Source organism: Marmota monax, unplaced genomic scaffold (assembly GCF_021218885.2).
Source record: "Marmota monax isolate L192 unplaced genomic scaffold, Marmota_monax_Labrador192_F-V1.1 WCK01_AAM20220418_F8-fsc00070, whole genome shotgun sequence".
Lineage (NCBI taxonomy): Eukaryota > Metazoa > Chordata > Mammalia > Rodentia > Sciuridae > Marmota > Marmota monax.
This window is the reverse complement of record NW_026692116.1, coordinates 3,026,642-3,035,484: the sequence shown is the minus strand read 5'-3', so window position 1 is coordinate 3,035,484 and position 8,843 is coordinate 3,026,642.

Sequence of the window (8,843 nt, the reverse complement as noted above, 5' to 3'; positions counted from 1 at the left end):
GTCAAACCCAGGTGATAGCCAGGATGCTTTTTTCAATATCTATTTTATTATGCCCTCTCCCACATCATGGAGTTCTATTTTATTTTTTGAGCTCATACAGACATAGGTTAATGTTTTTCTGATCAGTTCTATTTTTTGATCAACTGTGGAGTTTTTAAACATTGCAATGGAGATTTCACCTGTGAAAAGCTACAAGGCCTTTACTATTGTGTTATGTGTGCACACTTGTGTTATGTGTTGTATGTCTGTATGTGCGTATGTCCATATGTCATACACTTGATATGAAAATTGGCAGATATATGAGGAGCGCTCATGAAAAATTAAAAAAAATGGATCCAAATATCTTTTATTCACGTGATTTAAACAGTTTAATTTAAATTGGGTAAACAAATGAAAGTAAAGATGTCTTTAAAATTAAGCTTACAAGTTTTTCTAGGTGTTAAAAAAAACTAATAAAATGTTGATGTCTATGAAATAATCTACCTAAATTCAGAAATTTTCAAGGAATGTTTTAAAATGTGAACAAAACTCCTGTTTGTTTACATTCACCTTTCCTTTTCATTATATCTAATAATTCTGTTCAGGATAATGTACTAAATTGTTCAGAAAATTGTTTTCTTAGTGCCTGCTGGAATGCAACACAATTTTCTTTAGCCATCATTGCCAGAATTCCTACCTTCATCCCAGTGCCAGTGAAGACAAATATAGATGAATTTCCAGTATTACTGAGAACCAAACGAGACTTCGGAATTACAGCTGCCATCATCACAGCTGTTGCTGTTTCTGCTGCTGCTGCTGCAGCTTCTGTGATAGCTATCACACAAACTGTACAAACTGCTGCATCAATAAATAATTTAACTCAACAAGTAGTACAAGCTTTACAAACACAAAACATTATTAATGATCATCTTAGAAATGGAATTCTGATGCTCAACCAAAGAGTTGATTTACTTCAAGAAGAAATAGACATATTAATGGATTCCTCTGCTTTAAGCTGCTTACAGAACTTACCTAGACTGTGTATCACTTAATATTTCTCGAGCAGCAGATCTATCCAGACAACTAGGAGCCATGCTTAATGGCACATGGAATGTAAAGTTTCAAAATTTAACTAATCTATTGAGACAACAAATTGTGACTCTTAATAGTACCAGAGTGTCTTTGCCAACAGTGTCATCAGTGGTACAATTTTTCCAAGGGTTTCTCACTTGGAGCCGTCAATGGCTTGGAATTGTGGCATTTTGTATTCTCCTCCTTCTGCTTGTGGCAGGTTGTTTATGGTGTTTGTGTAAATTACACAGACAACAAAAATAAACCACTATGGTAGTTAAACAGGTCATGATGGCCCTAGAAACAGGGCAAAATCTACAAGTATGGCTAAATATATTGGGCCGGTAGTCAAAGACGGGTAAGATCCAATTACAACGGTACCAACTTAAGCCAGGAGGCTGACAATTTGAGGTCAGATCATCCAGTGACGGGTAAGGACCATACGTAGTATTGGACTACCTAAGACAGGCACGGTCCCTAAACCACATACTTGTTGTTTAATAAAACAAAAAGGGGGAGATGTTGGAGGCCATGATCAAGTCAAGATGGCACCTGGCAGTTTGCCAGGAGGAGTGGTTTGTGAGGCAATGCCACCGAGCCATCAAGATGGTGGGGACTCCTTATTGGCTGATTGCTGTATCTGTAGGGGAGCAATGCTATGACTGGGTGATGCTGATTGAGTCAAGCTGTATGTAATCAGTTGGATATATATACCTCTGCTGTTTCGCAATAAAGCAGTTCCCGCTTCAACCTTCAAGTTTCTTGTTACCTCCCAGTTATTTTGCCCAGCCGGACTGTGGCATATGTTGTTCCAGGATCTTCTAGCTTTCAGGGTCTTGTTGAAAAATCTGCTGTTATCCTAATTGGTTTTCCCCTATATGTAATCTGATTGCTTTCTCTGGTGGCTTTTAAAATTCTCTCCTTATTCTGTAGTTTGAGCATTTTTTATTATAATGTGTCTTGGTGTGGATCTGGTGTGATTTTGTACATTTGGCGTCCTGTAGTCTTCTTGAATTTGGATTTCCAATTCATTCTTCATGTTTGGAAAGTTTTCTGATAGTATTTCAATGAATAGATTGTTCATTCCTTTGGCTTGGACCTCTATGCCTTCCTCTATCCCAATAACTCTTAAATTTGGTCTTTTTATGCTATCCCATATTTCTTGAACGTTCTTCTCATGGTTTCTTACCTTTATCACTGTGTGGTCTATGTTCTTTTCAAGATTATATATTTTATCTTCATTGTCTGATGTCCTCCTATCTTCCAAGTGGTCTACTCTGTTGATGATGCTTTTATTTGAGCTTTTAATTTGGTTTGTTGTTTCTTTACTTTCAAGGATTTCTGTTTTTTTTTTTTTTTTTTCAGAACCTCTATCTCCCTGTTGATATCATCTTTTGCCTCCTGGATTTCTTTATGTAGCTCCTTGTTGAAGTGATCTTTCACTGCTTGTATTTGCTCTCTTATATCTTCCTTGAGTTCACAGAACACTTTAACAATGTATATCCTGAACTCTGGCTCTGTAATTTTTTCTACTGTGGCTGCCATCTAATGATGTAGTGTCTTGATTTGTTTGGGGTGCTTTCTTCCCTTGTCTTTTCATGTTGCTTGTGTGTCTTCCTTTCCAGCTCTGTGCGTGTGGAGTGTTACTGTTTTTACCCTATAGGTTTGTAGTGCTCTTGTAGGGTTCCAAGATCCCTCCTTTGTGGGGAAGGACAATGTTAATTAACAGATCCCAATATCAACATATCATCTATGAACAATTTGTTGTTATTAAGACGTTTACAGTTTAGTCTCAATGTATAGAGAAGTTGGATTCAATTATCATCTAAAATATAATCAGTAGTTTTGTAAAAAGGTTTACAGTTTCTGACAGTGGACAATGAACTGGGGGTGGGGCGTAGGATGTAGGAGGAAGAATGTAAGGATATAGAGTGAATATATCTTAGGAAATGTGAAGGAGAAATCTAATGAAGAGGGTTAGTAGCAAGAGAATAGACAGGAAGTAATTTAGGGTGGACAAGTACGTGGGATGACAGTAGAGTACATATGTATTAAGAAAAATACAGGATGTTAAAATTTGGAGGGGGAAAGAAAAATGAAAGAAGAAAGAAGAGGGGAAAAAAGGGCATATACAATACTTCTATATTATTTTATTCAGATGACTCAGTCCTCAAAATCCTATTTCATGAATAGTTCTTGGTTTCACATAAGTTGATGAGGGCTGGAGGAGAGAGGGGCAGAAGAGAAAAAAAAATACCTCGAAAGAAGAAACCAGGGTTGTTGCTAGTTTTAGAGATCCGTATCTTTTCTGTTTCTCTTCTCATCCAATAGGTGGGTGTCTTAAGCTAGTGTCTCTGCCCTCAGGATGGTGTATGTAACCAGGGTGGGAAGACTGGTCCTGGTGTAGGGCATCTGGAAGCAGGGAGTGCCACCCACAAGTCCCTGCAGAGAACTTGCACTTCACGTCTCTTTTTGGGACTGCTCATCTGACTTGAGCACCCGGTATTATCTCCCTCTCTTGCCTAGAAATTTCCCAGTTCCTAGTCTCTCTGTTAGGCTCCAAACTTTAGTCCTGTCTCCCTCTCACTTAGCAGTTCCCTACTGCAGGACCTCTCACACCAAGGCTCACACCAGGTAGGCGGCGCCCTGGTCACACTGCAAACCTGCCCAACTAAGAACTTTTTTGTGTTGGGAGGTCACTGTACTGAGTTATCACCTGCTGGGGTGGGGGGTTTTTGGATACCTGGTACCTGACCAGATGGAGATCCGATCTGAGAGATGCCCCCTCCAAATATGGCGAGAAAGGTTATCCAAGATGGTGGCAGTCTGCTTCCAATGACAGACTGTCTTGTGAGGTGGGGGGATCCCCGCAATGCTGTTGTGCTTTGGGTAGGTAGTATCCGAGTGACCTGCATGGGAGCGGAGTACAGTCTGGAGGTTTGCAGAGGTGCTGATAGGTGATTCTTAGCAAGCTGTGTGTGGGCTAGAACTGCGGGTTTTGAGTTTAGGGAGCTAGGACTCTGGAGTCCTACTCAAACGCTGAGGCTCTGAGCCCTGCGTGTGGATCACAATGCTGGTGATTTCTGCGAAAATCAGCTATATAGGGGTCCTCTTACACTCTCTGAGATGCAGTATTTCGACTAGGTGAGATCTGGGTCACAGATTGAAACAGAATGCTGCCTCCCTTTGGCCCACCATGTTGGACTCTTCCATGTGGCTTAGTTGATATGCACCCATGATTTCAGTGCCATTTCCTGGCTTTGGGTATGCTTAGTTTTCTCCCTATAATTTTTTTTCAGCTCCTGTGTAGTGCAGAAAACTGGGGCTCCTGATCTAGAACTGGGAACATAGAAATGGATCTGCAAATATTTAAAAAAATATTTTTTAGTTGTCAATGGACCTATTTATTTATATTTATTTATACAAGGTTCTCACACATGTCAGGCAAACATTCTACCATCGAGCCACAACTCCAGCCCCAATTTGCAAATATTTTCTACCATTCTGTGGATTGTCTCTTCATTCTGACAATTGTTTTCTTTGCTGCGTTACAGGGATTTTCTGTTGTTGCTTAATATGATAAATCATAAATGAGGAGTTTGAGAATTGGGTTCTAACAATTACTCTGCTTGAACTGGCTGACCTTATATCAGGTAAACTTCTCTAGGTCTTACATTGGTGATTTTTAAAAGTGAGGGACTTAGATTAGCTTAGTAATTTTCAAACTTCGCAGTAGCAAGACTCTTTGTTCAAAAGAAATCTTACTTGGATTGTGCAATATGGAAAAGACAGGTTAGAGCCATTCTGGTTGACTTTGAAGGTATATTCCTCCTTTCCTGCTCATTGTGGCCAGAGTGGATGAGGCTCTAAAATTGTGTGTTTATTTTTCCCCCAAAGATTGATAATGTGTTAATGGGGCAATGAGAGAATAAGAAAGAGGTAAGGATTTGGGAACAAACAAGTTATCAGGTCACAGACTATGCTTTCCCATATATAAAAAAAGATAAAAGGTATTATAAAAGTTATTAGTAAATTGTTTCTCTGAAAAGTCTTAGACAATGTGACATGATTATATATAAAGTTATATGTGTGCCAACTTCAAAACATTACAGTACCTAAAGTGGACATTGCCTTGGATGTGATTCTAGCAGGCAGGGTTCTGATGGGCATATTGGGGCCTGATTTTTCCTGCTCATCTAAATAATAACGTTTTCACTGCTGTTAACACTTCATTTTATTGCTATTTTCTGTCACAGGTCCTGTGTGCTTGGTTGAGCCAAAGGTCAGCCAGAAAAATAACCAGCTTCCACTTTCTATAATTATGCAAACTAGAGCTAGGTGACTGAGAATTTGCTTTTGGTCTGCAAGACATAGGGAGTTTTGCAAACCCTAAGGGAGTGCAGAATTTCCTGAAGATGTTGCAAGGTGGCTGGCTTTCTTCTGAAGTCAAGCAGCATTCTCCTTTGCTTTGGTTATGAGTACAGAGGTGCTAGAAAACAAATTGAAAACTAGCAGTTTGGAGTGGGCTTTTCTCCATCAGACAGTTCATTCAGAGGGAAGGGTATTTTGATCCGGTGCCATTTCTCAGTTCTTTATTTGTAATCAGATTTTTTTTTTTTTAAGAGAGAGAGAGAGATAGAGGAGAGAGAGAGAGAGAAATTTGTTTTTAATATTTATTTTTTAGTTTTTCGGTGGACACAACATCTTTGTTTGTTTGTGGTGTTGAGGATCGAACCCAGGCCGCACGCATGCCAGGCGAGCGTGCCACCGCTTGAGCCACATCCCCAGCCCCTTGTAATCAGATTTCTAAAAGATAAGTATTTTACCTCAGGAAAAGAAGGCTTGAAAATTTAAGGAGTAGAGAACTGGATGGGCAAAGAGATTTTATGAAAGTTCATATTTTGCTAGTTTAATTTAGAAAAGGTTTACTGGGGAAATAACACATTTCATCAGAACATTTCTTCAGGCACCACACAAGGCATTCTCCAGCAACACTGCCTCATATCTTATTTTCTCTAGGTTGTGCTGCATGAGAGAGGGGCTAGGATTCCCCACTGAGGCTTTGATGACTGCACACATACTGGTGTTTGCCTCCCGGCCCAGATGCCAAAAATTTCAGGAGCCAGTCCCAACCTCAGACTCAGACCTCATGAAGTGCATTTCAGATGAAAGTTACCCCTGCTCCCCTACCCACCATTAGTCCAGCAGAGGTGGGCCATTGCACATGACTTATAAACACAAGATGCTAAATGCCTTAAAGAGACTCCACTAAGTAGGTTAAGCCTAGTAGGTTTTTTTTTTTTTTTTTTTTTTTTGGTACTGCAGATTGAACCCAAAGGTACTTTACCACTGAACTACAGCCCCAGCCTTTTTTATTTTATTTTTTTGAGACAGGGTCTCATTAAGTTGCTTAGGGTGCTGCTAAGTTGCTGAGGCTGGCCTCAAACTTATGATTTTCCTGCCTCAGCCTTCCAAGTCGCTGAGATAACAGGCACGTGCAACCACATCCAAGTCTAGCAGGGTTTTTAAGGTTTGAGAATCTCACAAGAATGGAAATAATCAAAGGGCAAGTTTTTATTTTTCTTAAAGTCATTATTTTCTGACTATAACAGCAAATATCCTAGTTCCTGAAGTGTTTAAATGGAAAGTGAAAATCAGTTTACTTTCATAGTAAATGCTACTTAGAATTAAAATCTTCTTCCCTGAAAGAGCAAGAGAGTTTTTTTTTTTTTTTTTTCAAAATCTCTCTTCCCATTCTTTGAAACTTGGGAGTTCACAAGAAAACCTGAAGTTTATGCTTTATTGAAGGTAACACTACTTCAATAATGAAGAATGCCACATGAGTATCAGGACCTGGGGATCTGGAGAGGAGACAGTGCAGGCTCTGAGTCAGCAGAACACATGACTGAACCACAGACTGGGTCAGACACCCAGGGCCTCTGGAACCAGCTACTCAAGTCTTGTCAAGGTTGAGAACTTAGCAGAAGGCAGTATCAGTGTTAGAGGGCTCCACAATATCTTTGAGAGCTTGGGTGAGCTTGTGCTCAGTGTATTTCAAGGTTCTAGAAAATGTATAGGAAAAGTTAGGGAGAGAATGTTAGTGGGGAAAAGAAAGGATCAAGAAAATTTGTACATTTTTTTCTTTGGATACTGGAAATTGAACTCAGGCACACTTGAACATTGAGCCACATCCCCATCCCTATTTGTATTTCATTTAGAGAGAGGGTCTCATTGAGTTACTTAGCACCTTGCTTTTGCTGAGGCTAGCTTTGAACTTATGATTCTCCTGTCTCAGCCTTCTGAGCCACTGGGATTACAGGCGTGTGCTGCCGCACTCAGCTTGTACATTTTTTCTTTAGAGTTTTGTACAGGCACTTTTACTCCTGTCTGCTTGTAAACATATTACTGCCCAGAGTTCTAGTCCTCTTAGTTAGCTCCCAGCCCTAATTGCCCGTCTTTTTAATTATGTTTACCACTGTTCTTTTTTTTTTTTTCCCCCAAGTTTAGACTTTTGTCTTAAAAATACTACACCCTGTTACCTTTTCTGCCTTTGGATCTTTACTCTTGAGAATGCCCTATCTGGGCTGTACCCTTCCTTGTCCTCCTGTCAATGCCCACCTGATAACCTCTGACCCATCCTTCCATGACTTCACAGAAGCCCCCTCCCATCTGACCACCAAAGCAAACCGTGGGCATTTGAGGTGGTGTGACTATATAGTTTGTTGTTCAAGCCAGTTTGGAAATAAAAGTGTTTTAAATTAATAGGTATAAATTGGGAAAACAGGTATAAATAAGGACTGTCCTGGGCATGACTGACTTTCTTGTCTTTGCCATTTCCTGTGGCCAGCCAGGTTTTCTTTCTTCTTTTCTCTTTTCTTTTCTTGCTTGAGCTTGAATCCAGGACCTCCTCATGCTTGGCAAGCGCTCTGTCTCTGAGCTATATCCCCAGCACTTTTTTTTTTATACCTTTATTTATTTATTTTTATGTGGTGCTGAGGGTCAAATCCAGGACCTTGCATGTGCTAGGCGAGTGCTCCACTGCTGACCCACAACCCCAGCCCCACTTTTTGTTTTTTTCAGTAATGGGGATTGAAACCAGGGGCTCATTACCACTGGGCTACAACCCCAGCCTCCGCCCCACCCCTTTTAAAATAACGTGGTTCCTTTCTCTTTTTTTAACCTTTATTTTATTTATTTTTATGTGGTGCTGAAAACCCAGTGCCTAACACGTACTAGGCAAATGCTCTACCATTGAGCTACAACCCCAGCCCTTTTTAATATTTTGAGACATGGTCTTACAAGTTGCACAGGCTGACCTCAACCTTGCAGTCCTCCTGTGTCAGCCTCCCAACTAGCAGATATATACCACCTTGCAGCTTTTTTTTTTTTTTTTTAATTTACAGGAAGTTCCAAAGATCTGTATACCCCTCATTCTATATTCCCCAAAACCAAGGAATGGTATTGGCTTATTACTACTGACAACACTTCTTTGGAATTTCACATTTTTTTCCATTAGTGTCTTTTTTCAGTCCCAACCCAACACCCTTCATACATTTCATTTACATGTCTCCCCAACCTGTGGCAACTTTTCAACCTTGTTTTTTATGATCTTGACAGTCTTGAGGAGTACTAAGTACTGTATATGGAAATAGCCTTCAAAATGGATTTGTTGATTTTCTCATGATTAGACTAAAGTTATGGGTTTGGGGGAACAATTCCACAGAGGTGAAGTACCCTTCTTATCATATACATCAAGGAGTACATGATAGCATATGATATTTCTGGTGATTTAA